Source organism: Gossypium arboreum, chromosome 2 (genome assembly GCF_025698485.1).
Source record: "Gossypium arboreum isolate Shixiya-1 chromosome 2, ASM2569848v2, whole genome shotgun sequence".
Classification (NCBI taxonomy): Eukaryota; Viridiplantae; Streptophyta; class Magnoliopsida; order Malvales; family Malvaceae; genus Gossypium; species Gossypium arboreum.
In genome coordinates, this window is record NC_069071.1 from 94,317,890 (window position 1) to 94,339,779 (window position 21,890).

The 21,890-nt window shown below is 38.9% G+C and overlaps 1 long non-coding RNA gene and 1 other non-coding gene across 2 annotated transcripts; one reads left to right on the top strand and one right to left on the bottom strand.

Moving 5' to 3' along the window:
* The first annotated feature begins 528 nt into the window (after nt 1–528).
* Nucleotides 529–14,181, top strand: LOC128285439 (uncharacterized). The gene is made up of 2 exons (XR_008275920.1): nt 529–618; nt 13,907–14,181. It is a non-coding gene; the product is annotated as an uncharacterized LOC128285439 (long non-coding RNA).
* A 1,530-nt stretch (nt 14,182–15,711) lies between these two features.
* On the bottom strand, nt 15,712–15,818 carry LOC128289848 (small nucleolar RNA R71). Its single transcript, XR_008279490.1, has one exon. It is a non-coding gene; the product is annotated as a small nucleolar RNA R71 (small nucleolar RNA).
* Between the last annotated feature and the right edge of the window lie 6,072 nt (nt 15,819–21,890).

The window sequence follows — 21,890 nt, forward strand, 5'->3', positions numbered from 1 at the left end:
GGTTGATCAGAACAGTGGTTTCGGGGCCACCAAATCTGAACGAGTAGGTTGGTAAATATTATATTTAATATTTACGAGTTAATTGTGATTTTAAAAATGTTTTTGATGTTGTGATTTTTGTTTTATAAGCGATTTATTAAGTTCAAGTGGTATGACCCTAAGGTCAAGTGGGTTTAGAAAATGAGGTATCGGGACCTTGTTTCTATAAACCGTGTCGTAAATATTTTTATAAATATTTACGTAGTGGAAATAAGATGGTATTAAAGTTTTGTTAAAAATTTTTATCGTTTCGATAGTTAATTAAACAAAAAGGACTAAATTGTGTAAAGTGCAAAAGTTGTATTCTATAACCTAAAGGTATTAAATAGATATAGAAGTTAAAAGTAGAAGTCTTTATTTGGTAGTTAGCCCATTAAAGAGATAGTGGGATATGATGGCTTGGCATTTGGTGTAATAAATAAAGTGTATAAAGGTTAATATTGTAAATTGGTTAAAAATAATAATAAAATGAATATAATAAAAGAATCAAGGTGTCATCTTTTTCATTCTCTTTTTACCAGCCGAATATGAAGGCTTGAGAAGCCATGGAAGAAGCTTCCAACTTTCAGCTAATGCATGGTGCATTTCTAGTCCCGTTTTTAATTATTTTTATATTTTCGGGATCGTTGTTGCTTAATCTATCTAATGAGGGGATTATTTTGCAAAACCATTGAATAGTTTGATATTTTCCATTGATGAGTATAATAGGGCTTTGAAGTTTAATGGAAGAATATGAGTCCTTGTTGATAGTTAAACACTTTTTGTTAAGTGAATTTTTGTGAAATTGACAATTAAGGGCTAAATTGATAAATGTGAAAACTTTGTGGTTAAAATGTCAAATATGTAACACCCCGAACCCGAGACCATCGCCGGTGTCGGACACGAGGGGTTAACAAGCCAAGTTCACTTGTTTTGCCCATCCATTTGACATTTCCAGTCAGGCTGGAAAACTGCGTCACTGTCGCCTTAAAAATCATATCTCGAGTTTCAAAACTCGGAAACTGGTTTCGTAAATTTTCTCTGAATTTAGACTCATATATCCATCCATGGATTTATTTCTAGAATTTTTTGTCGGGCCAATTGGTACATTTTATTAGTTAAAGTCACCCATGTTACAGGGATCGACTGCTCTGACCTTCGCGCGGTATAACTTGAATATCTCTCTGTACAGGGCTTTAATGCTGGTGCCGTTTGTTTCTAATGAAACTAGACTCAAAATAGAATCTGTAAATATAAGGTATGTCTCCTAATTCTTTCTGGAACCCAGAAACCGTTCTGGCCCTGTCTCACAATAGCTTTAATATCTCTTAACATGTAACTCCTATGACCATTTCGTTTCTTCCATATGAAAATAGACTCATCAAGGTTCATTTAAATAGCTTATTCACTATTTAATTCCATTCCTACGAATTTTGGTGATTTTTCACATTCACGTCACTGCAGCTGGCAGCATCTGTTTTTAAGGTAGGTCTTACCTATTTGGTAGTCTCCATGAACCAACTAGTCTTGCCATACATAGGTTCATATATGATCATTTTAACCATGCAATGGCTGATCATATGACCAACATTCCCATTTCCAAGCCATAGCCTCATCATGACACCAAATATATACATACAAACCACAATTAGTCTAAGTCGATACTTCACTTTTACGAGCCATTTTCGCATGGCCGTACATATATACATCACAACATATTCAACCAACAAGGGTAGTCCTATACATGCCATTTCAAAGTTCAACCAAAATTTATACCAAAATAGAGGCGTGGATAGTGTGGATGACTTCGACTTTATTGATCCCGAATCCGATTGCTATCGAGCGAAATCTATAAAACAGAGAGCCAAAGTAACGAGGTAAGCATTTTTTATGCTTAGTAAGTCTCAAGGAATATAATCAGCTCTAATTACAGCAATACATTCACATAGCCAAATGCATCATTTCATTAATACACATTCTTACTTCACACTTCATCATTATATACTTTCACAAAGTATCAATCAATTCAATAACTGAAATTCATTAGTCGATTGAGCGAATGTTGCTCAAACATGTCGACTTTCGAATGCACATATAACGTACCTTATCCTTTGGGCTTTTCGAGTGTACTAATTGAATTCATTACAGCAACCAACACTCACCTCCAGCCCAAGATTCTTGAATATAACCGGATATAATCACGTGCACAAATGCCTTGGTCTTAGCCCGGATAGAATAACTTCGCATACGAATGCCTTGGTCTTAGCCGGATATAGCCACTAGCACAATTGCCTTGGTCTTAACCGGATATAATTTCAGCATAATTGTCTTGGGGCTTAGCCGGATATCATTCAATTTCTCATGTACACATACATCAATAATCATTGGACATACATATTTCATTTTCATTACTAAGGCTCAAAACGCAAATATAATCACAAGCATATTCGCCTTGGGACTTAGCCCGGGTAGAATTCAAATGCTCATACATACATAATCAATAATCAATACACATCCATACTTTATTTCACATAACTCAAGTAGGGTCACTTCTTGAGGACTTACCTCGGATGTTGTCGAGCGGCTTTTTCGGCTATTCGATCACCTTTTCCTTCCCTTGTCCAATTGTGGCCCTCTTAGCTCTTGAGCTAATTCAAACAAATTCAATTTATTAAAACCTCATTGTGCTTGCTTATGGCGAATATGACAAGGAGTTTAAATGGTCATATGGCTACTCTTTAGCTTGAATACACAATGGTCATGCACATTTTATACTACATCAAGCAATTCAATACAATTTATTTGAGCATCAAGGAAAAGCTAAGGCCTTCAATAGGCTACCCAAGGCCGAATATTCATGTACATGTTGAGGTCAATTTTGCACTAATACCTCACAAAAACAGCATGCATTTTGCTAGTTAATGCTTTGCACATTGTGGCCCAAAACTTATAATATAGCATCAAGCACTTATATGTGTGCTAGGCGAATTGTGCTTGCAATTTCACAAGCATTCTTCCACATCTTCTTCTTTAAACCAATATATTCATCACTTACTTCATAGCCAAAACATCATGTGCAAACATATATATACAATATGAGCATGGCGAATTTCAAGGTGTCCATAGCCATCCAAAATACAAATTTTAACTAACATGCAAGAAGCATGAACCATGCTCATGAATGCATCATGGCGAATATGACAATCATGCTCCATTCAACTTCAATCATGGTTAAACACAAAAGAAAACTCAAAATCTTACTCAAGAGTAGACAATCCATCATTGCATGCATCATCATCAAGCTTCACACTTAGCATGCAATGGCTTTATCACCATAACAACTTTGGCCAAATACCATTTCCATGGCATAACAAGGATTTGGGCCATGGCTAACATGCACATCAAATTAGCAACCAAACCATGCATGAAACTCCCAACACAACCTCATACATACCTTAATCTTGATGCAAACTTAGCCAAATCTCCTTCTAGATCTCTTCTAAACAAAGGAAATGAAGCAAAAATCCTTCTTCCTCTTAGTATTTTCGCCAAAAGGAGAGAGCAAGCATGAACAAAATTTTTTGTTTTCTCTTCTTGGTTGCACGGCAATGGGGGATGCTACTCTCTCACACACATTTTTTTCTTTTCTCACCCATGCTTAGTTGTTTATTATTTCTAACATCATCCATTAGTAAAACATGTTGGGAACATGTTCCCTTGCCCATAACCTTGTCATGGCCGGCCACTCCTCCTTAGGAAGGGGATTATTTGACATGCAACTCCACCTTTTTGTTAACATGTACTAACAAGCCATTTAAAATTAGCCTATCATATTTCACCATGTTTCACTTTGATCCCTATTTAATACTTTCTCATACAAATGGGTAAAATTAGAGAATGAAATTTTCCACATATGCATGCACACACATAGTAAGCATAGAATATAACAATTAATTATTTTTATGACTCGGTTTAGTGGTCCCGAAACCACATTCCGGCTAGGGTCTGCTTTGGGCATCACAACTCTCCCCACTTAAGAAATTTTCGTCCCAGAAAATCTTACCGTAAATAGGTTTGGATATCGCTCTTTCATAGAATTCTCGGTCTCCCAAGTAGCTTCTTCTATCCCGTGCTTGAGCCATAACACTTTCACTAGCGGAACCCGCTTGTTTCATAACTCTTTCACTTCTCTTGATAGGATACTGAATCGGTTCTTCCTCATAACTCATATTAGCTTGAATTTCAATTTCGATGGACTAATCACGTGCGATGGATCGGATCTATAGCGTCGAAGCATCGAAGCGTGAAAGACATCGTGAACCTTTTGAGTTCGGGGGCAAAATCAAGCGATATGCCACTGGACCGACTCGCTCGATATCTCATATGGCCCAATGAACCTCGGGCTCAACTTGCCCTTACGGTAGAACACGAGTATCTTTTTCCAAGGCGATACCTTGAGAAACACTTTATCACCCACGATACTCGATATCCTTACGCTTCAGATCCGCGTACGACTTCTGACGATCGGAGGCTATCTTCAGACTTTCACGGATTATTTTCACTTTCTGTTCAGCATCCTTAATCAAATCCACCCCGAAAATCTTGCTTTCACCGAGCTCAGTCCAAAACAATGGTGTACGGCATTTACGACCGTACAAGGCCTCGTAGGGTGCCATCTTAATACTTGATTGAAAGCTGTTGTTGTAAGCGAATTCAATCAACGGCAAATACCGTTCCCATGAACCACTAAACTCAAGGACGAAACATCTTAACATATCCTCATGTATCTGAATTATCCGCTCGGATTGACCATCGGTTTGGGGGTGAAAGGCGGTGCTGAAATGCAACTTGGTACCCAAAGCTTCTTGCAACTTTTTCCAAAATCGCGAGGTAAATCTCGGATCTCTATCCGACACGATGGAAATAGGCACCCGTGTAATCTCACAATCGAGAAACGTACAATTCAGCTAATTTGTCCATTGAAAAGTCCGTGCGTCGGGGACAAAGTGGGCCGACTTAGTCAATCGATCTACCACGACCCAAACCGCATCCTTCTTACTTGCGACAATGGCGGTCCGGATACAAAGTCCATTGTGACTCGATCCCATTTCCACTCGGGTATCGTGATTGGTGAAGTAATCTCAAGGCACTGATGTTCCGCTTTCACTTGTTGACATATTAAACATCTCAAACAAAGTCGGAGATGTCTCGCTTCATACCATGCCACCAAAACCGACGTTTCAAATCATTGTACATCTTTGTACTCCCGGTGGATTGCCATTCGGCTACAATGGGCTTCATTCAGAATTATCGAAATGAGTTCAATTCTTTGGGACACACAGAGCGACTTTTGAACCTCAAACAATCGTCATCGTCGATTTGAAACTCCGAGTCCTTGTTCGAACACACGCAGCCCGTTTTGCAACCAACTCGTCGTCGACTTTACGAGCTTCTCGAATTTGGTGTGTCAATAATGGTTTGGCTTTCAATTCAGCCACTAACACATTGTCGGATCGGACGGACAAGTGCACATTCATCGCTCGTAAAGTGAATAACGACTTACGACTCAAGGCATCCGCAACCACATTCGCCTTTCCGGGTGATAGTCAATGATCACTCATAATCGTTTAACAGCTCGAGCCAACGTCTTTGTCGCAGATTTAAGTCTCTTTGGGTCATCAAATATTTGAGACTTTTGTGATCCGAGTATACATGGCACTTTTCACCAAATAAGTAATGTCGCCAAATCTTCAAGGCGAATCGATGGCGGCCAATTCGAGATCATGAGTCGGATAATTTTTCTCATGTGGCTTTAATTGCCTCGACGCATAGGCCACAACTCGACCTTCTTGCATTAATACGCAACCTAACCCAAGTAGAGAGGCGTCGCTATAGATGACAAACTCTTTCTTTGGACTCGGGTTGCACTAGAATTGGGGCTTCGATCAAATAAGTTTTCAGTTGATCGAAACTTTTTGGCATTTCTCCGTCCATTCGAACTTAACATCCTTTTGGAGTAACCGTCATCGGCGTGGCTATCGTTGAGAAGCCTTTTACAAATCGTCGGTAATAACCTAGAAGCCCCAAAAAGCTCGAACCTCGATAATATTTCTGGAGGCTTCCAATTAAGTATGGCTGAAATTTTATTCGGTCGACTCGAATACCCGATCTGAGATACCACATGACCAAAGAAGCTAACCTCTCTTAACCGAACTCACACTTGTTGAACTTAGCATATAATTGCTTATCCCGTAAAATTTGCAGCACTAACCGCGGTGTTCAAGCATGTTCGGTCTCATTTCTTGAATAGACCAAGATGTCATCAATGAACACGACTACTGAATCGATCCAAATATGGTCTAAAGATCGATTCATTAAATCCATAAATCTGCGGGGGCATTAGTGAGCACAAACGGCATCACTAGGAACTCATAGTGACCATATCTTGTTACAAGGCGGTCTTGGGTACGTCCAGAATCTCGGATTCGCAATTGATAATAGCCCGATCGCAAATCTATTTTCGAGAACACCGAGGCTCCTTCAATTGATCGAACAAGTCATCGATCGTGGTAACGGATATTTGTTCTTTATCGTCGCTTTATTAAGTCGACGATAGTCGATCTACAACCGCATGGTTCCATCCTTCTTTTCACAAACAACACCGGCGCACCCAAAGGCGAGAAACTCGGGCGAGCAAAACCTCTATCCACCAATTCTTGCAACCGAGCTTTCAACTCCTTTAATTCCGTTGGTGCCATACAATACGGAGCTATCGAAATTGGAGTGGTACGGTACCAATTCGATGCCAAATTCTATTTCCGAACAGGTGGTAAACCCGCAATTCTTGGGAAAACATCCGGTATTCACAAACCACGGGCACAGATTCGGGTTTCTTTTACGATTCCTTGTCATCGAAACACGTCGCAAGGTACACTTCGCACCCTTTTCTTACATATTTACGGGCCAACATCGGCGATATTACAACCGGTAACTCCATTAAGTCGTAGACTCAACCCGAATTATTTCATTATTCGCGCACCTCAAATCGATAGTCTTGCTCTTGCAATTTACAACCGCATCGTGCATGGTCAACCAATCCAAACCAAGAATAACGTCGAACTCATCGAGCGGCAAAAGCATCAAGTCCGCGGAAAACAAGAACCTCGAAACACTAGGGACTTTTCTTGCACACTTTGTTGACAAGCACGTAATGACCCAAGGGTTTGACACCGAATTACAAACTCGATGAGACTCAATGGGCAAAGTCTTCTTTGGATGCTAAGGTTTCACATATATATGAATGAGTAGAACCGGGGTCAATCAAAGCAATCACATTTGTATTGAAAAGAGTGAAAGTACCGGTAATAACATCCGGAGAGGCAGCATCCTCGGCGTGCGGCGTATGGCATAAGTCCTAGCAGAGCACGAGCCTCGGATCGATGGTAGCATCTCTAGATCCTCTCGACCGCCACTAACATTGCCCATATTTCTAGGTGGCCTACCTCGGCGGTGGTAGCACCGGGTTTGCACTCGACTTACATTCATTTATGCATCCTCGGGCAATCCTTCATAAAGTGGTCGGCCGATCCACACTTATAGCGAGGCGATCACGAAACCAACAGCTCCCGAATGCCATTTACCACAATGTGGACACTCCGCCCTCTCTCGGCGATCATTTCCACCACCGTGATCGAGGTGACTCGTGTGGTCACAGGGGTCGATCGCGTCCTCGTCTAGAAAAGCCCAAACGCCTCTAGACCGGCTCACATCGTCTCGAAATCTCTTCGATGCTTGTTGAAGAGACTTTCCGAGGACCTCTTCGAATTCTCCGGTTCCCACATCACTTTTTGTTTCTCCTTTCTAAGCTCTTGACTTTACAAGCTCGCTCAACAAGTACTACGAACTCTCGTATCTCGAGGATGCCAACAAACATCCTTATATCATCATTCAGCCCATCCTCGAGCGTTTACACATAATAGCTTCGGACGAAATGCATTCTCGCGCGTCTGGCTAAGCCTCACAAATTTTCGTTTGTAGTCGATGGCGACATCGAACCTTGCTTAAGATCAAGGAATTCCCTCCGCTTTTGGTCGATGAATCTCGATGATATACCTTTTGAACTCGGTTTGAAAGAATTCCCAAGTCACTTGCTCTCTAGGCACCACAAAGTCGAGTACTCCACCATAGTAGGCGGACTCGCGTGGCGGAGATGGTACACTTTAAGCACTCATCGGTGTGTGCAGGATAGCTCATCAAGCACCGGATAGTGTTATCTAACCAAAATTCAGCTCGCTTCGGCATCATCATCATCCGTAGCCTTAAATTCAGTGGCCCCATGTTTTGAATCCTATCGATGGGGCTTACTTGACCTTATTTGGTCAATCACCGGAGGTATTGTAGGTCTTGCGGGGTTGCATTTGTCGGGAATGGAGGTTGTGGAACAGTAGTGTTGGTTCGAATGTATTGATTAAACCATTCGTTGATCACACTATAAAAGGCTTGCCTAGCCTCGTCATTAGGATTGCTGGCCGTAGGTTGAGAGTCCGCCGGCGCTGTCCCTTCTTGCGCGGGCAGCGCCACACTCTCCAGATCATCAGCTATCGCTTTCGGTTGGGATCGGGATCCATTGCTATAAACAAACACAAAGTCAAATTGTCGAAATCACCACACTATCGATTCATCATTTAATGGCATGTATGGCTAGACCCCAAACACATCACGGTAGTCCTAGAATCGACTAAACCGTGGCTCGATACCAATAAAATTGTAACACCCGAACCCGAGACCATCGCCGTGTGGGACACGAGGGTTAACAAGCCAAGTTCACTTGTTTTGCCCATCCATTTGACATTTCCAGTCAGGCTGAAAAACTGCGTCACTGTCGCCTTAAAAATCATATCTCGAGTTTCAAAACTCGGAAACTGGTTTCGTAAATTTTCCCTGAATTTAGACTCATATATCCATTCATGGATTTATTTCTAGAATTTTTGGTCAGGCCAATTGGTACAGTTTATTAGTTAAAGTCACCCATGTTACAGGGATCGACTGCTCTGACCTTTGCGCGGTATAACTTGAATATCTCTCTGTACAGGGCTTTAATGCTGTTTCCGTTTGTTTCTAATGAAACTAGACTCAAAATGGAATCTGTACATATAAGGTATGTCTCCTAATTCTTTTTGGATAATTTATAGTAAATTTTTAAATTTGCGACAGGGAACCCAGAAACTGTTCTGTCCCTGTCTCACAATAGCTTTAATATCTCTTAACATGTAACTCCTATGACCATTTCGTTTCTTCCATATGAAAATAGACTCATCAAGGTTCATTTACATAGCTTATTCACTATTTAATTCCATTCCTACGAATTTTGGTGATTTTTCACATTCACATCACTGCAGCTGGCAGCATCTGTTTTTAAGGTAGGTCTTACCTATTTGGTAGTCTCCATGAACCAACTAGTCTTGCCATACATAGGTTCATATATGATCATTTTAACCATGCCAATGGCTGATCATATGACCAACATTCCCATTTCAAGCCATAGCCACATCATGACACCAAATATATACATACAAACCACAATTAGTCTAAGTCGATACTTCACTTTTACGAGCCATTTTCGCATGGCCGTACATATATACATCACAACATATTCAACCAACAAGGGTAGTCCTATACATGCCATTTCAAAGTTCAACCAAAATTTATACCAAAATAGAGGCGTGGATAGTGTGGATGACTTCGACTTTATTGATCCCGAATCCGATTGCTATCGGCGAAATCTATAAAACAGAGCCAAAGTAGCAGGGTAAGCATTTTTTATGCTTAGTAAGTCTCAAGGAATATAATCAGCTCTAATTACAGCAATACATTCACATAGCCAAATGCATCATTTCATTAATACACATTCTTACTTCACACTTCATCATTATATACTTTCACAAAGTATCAATCAATTCAATAACTGAAATTCATTAGTCGATTGAGCGAATGTTGCTCAAACATGTTGACTTTCGAATGCACATATAACGTACCTTATCCTTTGGGCTTTTCGAGTGTACTAATTGAATTCATTACAGCAACCAACACTCACCTCCAGCCCAAGATTCTTGAATATAACCGGATATAATCACGTGCACAAATGCCTTTGGGTCTTAGCCGGATAGAATAACTTCATACGAATGCCTTGGTCTTAGCAGGATATAGCCACTAGCACAATTGCCTTCGTGTCTTAACCGGATATAATTTCCAGCATAATTGTCTTTGGGGCTTAGCCGGATATCATTCAATTTCTCATGTACACATACATCAATAATCATTGGACATACATATTTCATTTTCATTACTAAGGCTCAAAACGCAAATATAATCACAAGCATATTCGCCTTGGGACTTAGCCCGGTAGAATTCAAATGCTCATACATACATAATCAATAATCAATACACATCCATACTTTATTTCACATAACTCAAGTAGGGTCACTTCTTGAGGACTTACCTCGGATGTTGTCGAGCGGCTTTTTCGGCTATTCGATCACCTTTTCCTTCCCTTGTCCAATTGTGGCCCTCTTAGCTCTTGAGCTAATTCAAACAAATTCAATTTATTAAAACCTCATTGTGCTTGCTTATGGCGAATATGACAAGGAGTTTAAATGGTCATATGGTCACTCTTTAGCTTGAATACACAATGGTCATGCACATTTTATACTACATCAAGCAATTCAATACAATTTATTTGAGCATCAAGGAAAAGCTAAGGCCTTCAATAGGCTACCCAAGGCGAATATTCATGTACATGTTGAGGTCAATTTTGCACTTAATACCTCACAAAACAGCATGCATTTTACTAGTTAATGCTTTGCACATTGTATTAAAACTTATAATATAGCATCAAGCACTTATATGTGTGCTAGGCGAATTGTGCTTGCAATTTCACAAGCATTCTTCCACATCTTCTTCTTTAAACCAATATATTCATCACTTACTTCATAGCCAAAACATCATGTGCAAACATATATATACAATATGAGCATGGCGAATTTCAAGGTGTCCATAGCCATCCAAAAATACAAATTTTAACTAACATGCAAGAAGCATGAACCATGCTCATGAATGCATCATGGCGAATATGACAATCATGCTCCATTCAACTTCAATCATGGTTAAACACAAAAGAAAACTCAAAATCTTACTCAAGAGTAGACAATCCATCATTGCATGCATCATCATCAAGCTTCACACTTAGCATGCAATGGCTTTATCACCATAACAACTTTGGCCAAATACCATTTCCATGGCATAACAAGGATTTGGGCCATGGCTAACATGCACATCAAATTAGCAACCAAACCATGCATGAAACTCCCAACACAACCTCATACATACCTTAATCTTGATGCAAACTTAGCCAAATCTCCTTCTAGATCTCTTCTAAACAAAGGAAATGAAGCAAAAATCCCTTCTTCCTCTTAGTATTTTCGGCCAAAAAGGGAGAGAGCAAGCATGAACAAAATTTTTTTGTTTTCTCTTCTTGGTTGCACGGCAATGGGGGGGGGGATGCTACTCTCTCACACACAATTTTTTTCTTTTCTCACCCATGCTTAGTTGTTTATTATTTCTAACATCATCATTAGTAAAACATGTTGGGAACATGTTCCTTGCCCATAACCTTGTCATGGTAGGCCACTCCTCCTTAGGAAGGGATTATTTGACATGCAACTCCACCTTTTTGTTAACATGTACTAACAAGCCATTTAAAATTAGCCTATCATATTTCACCATGTTTCACTTTGATCCCTATTTAATACTTCCTCATACAAATGGGTAAAATTAGAGAATGAAATTTTCCACATATGCATGCACACACATAGTAAGCATAGAATATAACAATTAATTATTTTTATGACTCGGTTTAGTGGTCCCGAAACCACATTCCGGCTAGGGTCTATTTTGGGCTGTCACAAAATAAATGAAATGTGTGGGCTGCTAGAGAAACTAGTGATATTCGTCTATAGTAGAATTTTACTCAATTTCATGAATTTGCATTTTTATGATATCGGGACTAAATTGTAAAGAAGTTGAAATATTAGGGGCAAAACTATAATTTTGCCATAAAGTGAATTATGGACTGTTTTGATACCATGAACATTTGGCTAAGCTTAATTATGGTTAAAAATGGTTAATTTGCATGTTTTGAGCTCAGGGACTAAAATAAATAAAAGTAAAACTTTAGGGGTAATTTTGTAAAAATGACAAAAATGACCAAATTGTATGAAATGAGGTGTTTTAATGTCTAAATTAATATACTGAATGAAATTATTAATTTAGATCAACATCGAGTGGAAAATCGAGAAAAATGAGAAAATTACTAAAATGCCCCTGAACTTTGGTATCTCTACAATTTAGCCAGGTAAGTTTGTATGCAATAAGCATTGTTAAATTGATGTTTCTAATGCTTTGATATTGTATAAATTGTATATACGTGAATATTTTAATGTCTGACGACATATCGACAAAATGTGGCACTTAGTGTGTGGGGCAATCACATATGGTACTCAATGTACGAAATATTGAGAATGACACTTAGTGTGTGAGATATTGAGAATGACACTTAGTGTGCAAAATATCGAATGATTCAAAGGGAAATTATAAATTGTGATTGAATGATTAAATAGAGCAAAGTGAACAGGTATACATGTTATATTATATGAATTGTTTATGAGACGACTTTATAATGGTGATATTTGGGCTTTGAGCGTAGCAAGTTTTAAGCTGGTGAATAATATTATCGTGTTTAAAACCTAGCGAGCTAAATCTTGGGTGATTTGATAAAAGTCTAAGACTATGAGACCTTGTGTTAAATCGACAATTGAATTTGTTCAATGCATTAAGTTGGCCAGGTATGTGATATATCCTTATGCATGTTAGATCGATTGGAATTGAATCATGAATGTGAAATGAGAAGCATAGGTGAAAATGCCTATGTCATATATGTGAGTAAGGGCAAAACCATCGTAAATTATCGATAAGGGTGGACTATGTGCGGAATCATCTTATAATTGCTAATTTGAATAGTTGTGTGCGAATCATTGAGCATGATGTACTGTATTGAGATTATGCTTGAGTCAAATTATAGATATGTGATGAAATTGATTGGTGATATACATGTTTAAATAATGTGAATGCAAAGAATGTGTGAAAGAGTAAATTTGTAATAAATCTGCTTGGGACAGCAGCAGTAACGTGATTTTGGAAAATCACCATAAATTGTTGGAGTTGAGTTAGAAGATGAATAAATTATGTAATTAAAGCTTAATGAGTCTAGTTTCTTATAAAAGAAACCGTGTAACCAAAATAATTTCTGATAATGAGACATTTGAAGTGGCGTGGGATAGAGTCAAATGACTTCGGGGTCCCCTGTTCTGTTTTTAGAAACTCATTATAATTTGTACAAAAATGGTTATAAGATAAAAATTATATGCTTAGACTCCTTAATGAGTCTAGTTCAAATGAAATCAAATAGAACATATTTTGAATTCTGTACAATGATAAATTTGATTCGTAGTGAAGAGTGGTCAGATTAGTCAAACAGTGAAATAGGGAAACTTTAAGAAAAATCTGGTATTGATTGGCCAAACCTAAAATTCTTAAAATTTTATGGATGGAAGATATATGAGTCTATTTTCAGGGAAAATTAACGGAAATTGATTTTAAGTTTTGTAGCTCCAGTTATAAATAATTTAGTGACTATTGTTCAGGAAGACAACTTGTAGTGAATTTGTGATTATGTTGTAAACATTGATAAAACTTGTTAATGAGTTGCTTATTGTTTTCTTATGAACTTAATAAGCGTAAAGCTTACTCCCCTTTTCTTTCCCATATTCCTTAGGGTTGCCAGGTTAGCTCGGGTTGGAGGCCGTCAGAGATATTATCACATTGTCAAGTCTACGCTATCGGTGTAAGTAAATCTTAGTGTTTCGAGTCTATGGCATGTATAGGGTTGTAAAGTTGAGTAAGTAAATGATACAAGACTAAGATATTGGTAAATATTTAATAATGCCTCATGAATATTTTGGGCCTTGTAAGCCCGATTAAAGGATAATATACGTGTGTATGAAAAGTTTAAAATTGATCAAAAATTTTTACGGTCTGGTTTTAAATAAATGGATGAGTTTAAATCTGGTAGCACCTCGAACCATGTTCCGGCGAGGGATACTGGCGAAGGGTGTTACATAAGGGGGATAAAACCTATGATGGATCTTATTATTATTATCTGAATTGTATGATAAATACTTGATTTGTTCTTAATTATGTGTTCTTAATGCTTGAGTTAATTGTCCAGGTATTAATTCATGATTTGGTGTGCTTATGCAGAGGAGGAATAGACCCTGCCTAAGAGTAGATTTGGCATAATTAAGCGGAGTTGATCGAACGCCTAGAAATAGGGTTACGAGATTTTGCCGAATTAGGGTGAAACCTAATATGGGAGTCCATAGATTGAGTTTCTGCTTCCCTAAGATTAAGAAAGAGATTTCAATTAATTCAACTGAGGGTTAGACTTTATTAGTCTCGAAAGGGATAATAACATATGTTAGGAGTCTCACGGATCAAGTCAAGTGAATAAATCATCCGGTTTAGAGTCAGATAACAAGTGAAATCTAGATGGATTCCTCCTTGGGTGTCGTCTTTATCAATTGCTTCTCTTCAAGTCTTTTTCCAAATTTTCTCTTTGCTTTAATTAAATTAGTTAATTAGTTTAGATAAATAGTTTAATAAACAAACCCTTTTATTTCTAGGTTAGATAATAAAAAGATAGTTATTACTAGTACTTTTGGGTCCCTTGGGTACGATATCCCGGTCTTGCCGTTACTATATTATTGTTCGATAGGTGCTCTTCCCTTTTCATCGTGATAATAGTTAGTCTAGGTATGATCTTCATTATAAATATTTATTACTTGTTACGAATCATGCGATCAAGTTTTTGGTGCCGTTGCCGGGGAACTAAAATATTAGGAACACTAAATTTTTATTACTTTAGCCTTTTATTTTTCTTGCAAATTTGTTTTATTTTATTATTTATTAATTTACTTTTTTTTCTCTCTTGGCAGGTTTTTATAGTTTATGACTAGAAGAAACCCATCAGGACCATTACTCTTTAACGAAGAAATCGATCGTACAATTCGAAAAAATCAAAGAGAAATAAGGCGTAGTTTACGCTACACGGAGAACGAGCGAGAAGACGATACTCAAACCCCAACAGACGAGATGGCCGAAAATCCAGGCGATCAGCTGCCTCCTGCAATTGCAGCTAATTAAAATCCTGCTCCACATACTATGTATAACTATGCTAAACCTTCTTTAACAGGAACTGAGTCTAGTATAGTTAGACCTGCTATTGCTGCGAAAAATTTCGAACTAAAACCTAACACCATTCAGATGATACAGCAGTTTGTTCAGTTTGATGGTTTGCAGGATGAGGATCCCAAAACGCACTTAGCGAACTTTCTTGAATTTTGCGATACATTCAAAATCAATGGCATTTTTTATGATGCCATTCGTCTTCGGTTATTTCCCTTTTCACTGAGAAACAAAGCTAAATAGTGGTTTAACTCGTTACCACGAGGGTCTGTCACTGCTTGGGAACAAATGACCGAGAAATTTTTACTAAAATATTTTCCACTAGCTAAAACGGCCAAATTACGTAATGATATCTCTTCTTTTGTGCAGATGTATTTAAAAACAGTTTACGATGCATGGGAGAGATACAAAGACTTACTGAGAAGGTGCCCTCACCATAGGTTACCACTTTGGCTGCAAGTTCAAACATTCTACAATGGTGTGAATCCCTCGACAAGACAAATGATTGACGCAGCTACTGGCAGAGTGTAACACCCCGAACCCGAGACCATCGCCGGTGTCGGACACGAGGGGTTAACAAGCCAAGTTCACTTGTTTTGCCCATCCATTTGACATTTCCAGTCAGGCTGAAAAACTGCATCACTGTCGCCTTAAAAATCATATCTCGAGTTTCAAAACTCGGAAACTGGTTTTGTAAATTTTCCCTGAATTTAGACTCATATATCCATTCATGGATTTATTTCTAGAATTTTTGGTTGGGCCAATTGGTACAGTTTATTAGTTAAAGTCACCCATGTTACAGGGATCGACTGCTCTGACCTTCGCGCGGTATAACTTGAATATCTCTCTGTACAGGGCTTTAATGCTGGTGCCGTTTGTTTCTAATGAAACTAGACTAAAATTGGAATCTGTACATATAAGGCATGGCTCCTGATTATTTCTGGATAATTTATAGTAAATTTTTAAAGTTGCGACAGGGGACCCAGAAACCGTTCTGGCCCTGTCTCACAATAGCATTAATATCTCTTAACATGTAACTCCTATGACCGTTTCGTTTCTTCCATATGAAAGTAGACTCATCAAGGTTCATTTACATAACTTATTCACTATTTAATACCATTCCTACAAATTTTGGTGATTTTTCAAAACCACTCCACTGCTGCTGCCAGCATCTGTTTTCAAGGTAGGTCTTATCTATTTGTAGTCTCCATGATCCAACTAGTCTTGCCATACATAGGTTCACCTATGACCATTTTAGCCATTCAATGGCTGATCATGTGACCAACACTCCCATTTCCAATCCATAATTACATCATGAAACCATATATATATATATACAAATCACAAATGGTCTAAGTTCAGTACTTGACTTCTACGAGCCATTTTAGCATGGCCGTACACATATACATCACAACATAATTGAACCGACAAGGGGTAGTCCTATACATGCCATTTCAAAGTTCAACCAAAAATTATACCAAAATGGAGGCTTTGATAGTGTAGATGACTTCGACTTTAATGATCCCGAATCCGATTGCTATCGAGCAAAATCTATAAAACAGAGCCAAAGCAGCGGGTAAGCATTTTTATGCTTAGTAAGTCTCAAGGAATAAAGTCAGCTTTAATTAAAGCAATACATTCACATAGCCAAATGCATCATTTCATTAATACACATTCACATAATCATTCTTACTTCACACTTCATCATTATATACTTTCACAAGGTATCAACCACTTCAATAGTTGATATTCGTTAGTCGATTGAGCGAATGTTGCTCAAACATGTCGACTTTTCAATGCACATATAAACATACCTTATTCTTTGGGCTTTTCGAGCGTACTAATTGAATTTATTACAGCAACCAACACTCACCTCCAGCCCAAGCTTCTTGAATACAACCAGATATAACCACGTGCACGAATGCCTTGGTCTTAGCCCGATAGAACGACTTGCACGAATGCCTTGGTCTTAGCCGGATGTAGCCGCTAGCACAATTGCCTTGGTCTTAACCGGATATAATTTCCAGCATAAATGTCTTGGGACTTAGCCGGATATCATTCAATTACTCATGCACACATACATCAATAATCATTAGACATTCATGTTTCATTTTCGTTACTAAGGCTCAAACACAAAGGTAATCACTAGCATAATCGCCTTCGGGACTTAGCCCGGGTATCATTCAAATACTCATACACACATAAATCGATAATCATTACACATCCATATTTCATTTCACATAATTCAAGTAGGGTCACTTCTTGAGGACTTACCTCGGATGTTGTCGAGCGGCTTTTACGGCTATTCGATCACTTTTTCCTTCCCCTTGTCCAATTGTGGCCCTCTAAGCTCTTGAGCTAATTCAAACAAATTTAATTTATTAAAACCTCATTATGCTAGCTTATGGCGAATATGACAAGGAGTTTAAATGGTCATATGGCCACCCTTTAACTTGAATACACAATGGTCATGCACATTTTATACTACATCAAGCAATTCAATACAATTCATTCAAGCATCAAGGAAAAGCTAAGGCCATCAATAGGCTACCTAAGGCCGAATATACATGTCCAATTTGAGGCCAATTATCCACTTAATACCACACAAAAAAAACAGCATGCATTTTACTAGTTAATGTTTTACATATTGTGGCTCAATACTTATAATATAGCATCAAGCACTCATATGGCCGATTATACTTGCAATTTCACAAACATTCTTCAACATTTTCTTCTTTAAACAAACATATTCATCACTTACTTCATAACCAAAACATCATGTGCAAACATATATATACATATATGTGCATGGCCGAATTTCAAGGTGCCCATAGCCATCCAAAACACAAATTTTAACTATCATGCAAGAAGCATGAACCATGCTCATGAATGCATCATGGCGAATACATCACAATCATGCCCCTTTCAACTTCAATCATGGTTAAACAAAAAAGAAAACTCAAAGTCTTACTCAAGATGGCTACAAAGAAATTTCAAGAGTAGACAATCCATCTTTGCATGCATCATCATCAAGCTTCACACTTAGCATGCAATGGCTTTATCACCATATTCACTTGGGCGAATTTCATTCCCATGACATAACAAAGATTTGAACCATGGGCTAACAAGAACATCAATCTAGCAACCAAAAACATGCATGAATCTCATGGCACAACCTCAAACATACCTTACTCTTGATGCAAGTATAGCCAACCTCTTCCTAATCCTCTTCCAAACCAAGTATGAAGCAAAACTCCTTCCTTATCCTTAGTATTTTCGGCCAAAAGGAGAGTGAAAATAGATGAACAAAAATTTTTTTCTTTGTTTTGTTTCTCTCATGTACGACACAAGGGGAAAGCATCCACACTTATTTTTTTTCATTTCTTTACCCATGCTCTTATTTTATTATTTCTAACATCCACCACTAGCAAAACATGTTTAAGACATGTTTTCTTTTGCCCATCTTCATCACCATGGCCGCCACTTCCTTCTCTTTGGGTAAATTGACATGCAAAACCATTCTTTTGCATGCATATACTATTAGACCATTGAAGATTGGCCTATCACCTTTCAACAATGTTTCATATAAGTCCATCTTAATAAATTCACATAGAAATGATCAAATTAATGCATGCAACTTTCACACATGCATTTGCTAACATCATAAACATAGAATATAACTTTTAATTACTTATAAGACTCGGTTTAATGGTCCCGACACCACTTCCGACTAGGGTCAAATTAGGGATGTCACAACTCTCCCCACTTAAGAAATTTTCATCCCGAAAAATCTTCTTGGTAAATAGGTTTGGATATCGCTCTTTCATAGAGTTCTCGGTCTCCCAAGTAGCTTCTTCTATCCGTGCTTGACCCATAACACTTTCACTAGCGGAACCCGCTTGTTTCGCAACTCTTTCACTTCTGTGATAGGATACGAATCGGTTCTTCCTCATAACTCATATTAGCTTGAATTTCAATTTCGATGGACTAATCATGTGCGATGGATCGGATCTATAGCGTCAAGCATCGAAACATGAAAGACATCGTGAACCTTTTCGAGTTCGGGGCAAAATCAAGCGATATGCCACCGGACCGACTCGCTTCGGATATCTTATATGGCCCAATGAACCTCGGGCTCAACTTGCCCTTACGGCGTAATCGAGTATCTTTTCCAAGGCGATACCTTGAGAAACACTTTATCACCCACGATACTCGATATCCTTACGCTTGGATCCGCGTCGACTTACGACGATCGGAGGCTATCTTGAGACTTTCACGGATTACTTTCACTTTCATTCAGCATCTCTAATCAAATCCACCGAAAATCTTGCTTTCACCGAGCTCGGTCCAAAACAATGGTGTACGGCATTTACGACCGTACAAGGCCTCGTAGGGTGCCATCTTAATACTTGATTGAAAGTTGTTGTTGTGGCGAATTCAATCAGCGGCAAATACCGTTCCCATGAACCACTAAACTCGAGGGCGCAACATCTCAACATATCCTCAAGTATCCGAATTATCCACTCGGATTGACCATCGGTTTGGGGTGAAAGGCGGTCTTGAAATGCAACTTGGTACCCAAAGCTTCTTGCAACTTTTTCCAAAATCGCGAGGTAAATCTCGGATCTCTATCCGACACAATGGAAATAGGCACCCGTGTTATCTCACAATCGAAAGCGTACAATTCGGCTAATTTGTCCATTGAAAAATCCGTGCGTCTGACGGGACAAAGTGAGCCGACTTAGTCAATCTATCTACCACGACCCAAACCGCATCCTTCTTACTCGACAATGGCGGTCCGGATACAAAGTCCATTGTGACTCGATCCCATTTCCACTCGGTATCGTGATTGGTGAAGTAATCTGAAGGCACTTGATGTTACGCTTTCACTTGTTGACATATTAAACATCTCAAACAAAGTCGGAGATGTCTCGTTTCATACCATGCCACCAAAACCGACGTTTCAAATCGTTGTACATCTTCGTACTCCCGGGTGGATTGCCATTCGGCTACAATGGGCTTCATTGAGAATTATCGAAATGAGTTCAATTCTTTGGAACACACAGACGACTTTTGAACCTCAAACAATCGTCATCATCGATTTGAAACTCCGAGTCCTTGTTGAACACACTCGGCCGTTTTGCGACCAACTCGTCGTCGACTTTACGAGCTTCTTGAATTTGATGTATCAATAATGGTTTGGCTTTCAATTCAGCTACTAACACACCGCTTCGGATCGAGCAGACAAGTGCACATTCATCGCTCGTAAAAGCGAATAATGATTTACGACTCAAGGCATCCGCAACCACATTCGCCTTTCGGGTGATAGTCAATGACCACTCATAATCCTTTAACATTTCGAGCCAGCGTCTTTGTCGCAGATTTAAGTCTCTTTGGGTCATCAAATATTTGAGACTTTTGTGATCCGAGTACACATGGTACCTCTCACCAAATAAGTAATGTCGCCAAATCTTTAAAGGCGAATACGATGGCGGCCAATTCGAGGTCATGGGTCGATAATTTTTCTCATGTGGCTTTAATTGCCTCGACGCATAGGCCACAACTCGACCTTCTTGCATCAATACACAACCTAACCCAAGTAGGGGCGTCACTATAGATGACAAACTCTTTGCGGATTCGGGTTGCACTAGAATTGGGGCTTCGATCAAATAAGTTTTCGATTAATCGAAACTTTTCGACATTTCTCCGTCCATTCGAACTTAACATCCTTTTGGAGTAACCGTCATCGGCGTGGCTATCGTTGAAAACCTTTACAAATCGTCGGTAATAACCTAAGAAGCCCCAAAAAGTCGAACCTTAGTAATATTTCTGGAGGCTTCCAATTAAGTATGGCTGAAATTTTATTGAATCGACTCGAATACCGTCGAATACCGCATGACCCAAGAAGCTAACCTCTCTTAACGAACTCACACTTGTTGAACTTAGCATATAATTGCTTATCCCGTAAAATTTGCGGCACTAACCTCGGTATTCGCATGTTCGGTCTCATTCCTTGAATAGACCAAGATGTCATCAATGAACACGACTACTGAATCGATCCAAATATGGTGCGAAGATCCGATTCATTAAATCCATAAATACCGAGGGCATTAGTAAGCCCAAACGGCATCACTAGGAACTCATAGTGACCATATCTCGATCGAAGGCGGTCTTGGGTGCGTCCGAATCTCGGATTCGCAATTGATAATAGCCCAATCTCAAATCTATTTTCGAGAACACCGAGGCTCCTTTGAGTTGATCGAACAAGTCATCGATCGTGGTAACGGATATTTGTTCTTTATCGTCGCTTTATTAAGTCGGCGATAGTCGATCTACAACCTCATGGTTCCATCCTTCTTTTCACAAACAACACCGGGCGCACCCAAAGGCGAACAACTCGGGCGAGCAAAACCTCTATCCACCAATTCTTGCAACCGAGCTTTCAACTCCTTTAATTCCGTTGGTGCCATACGATCACGGAGCTATCGAAATTGAGTGGTACCGGTACCAATTCG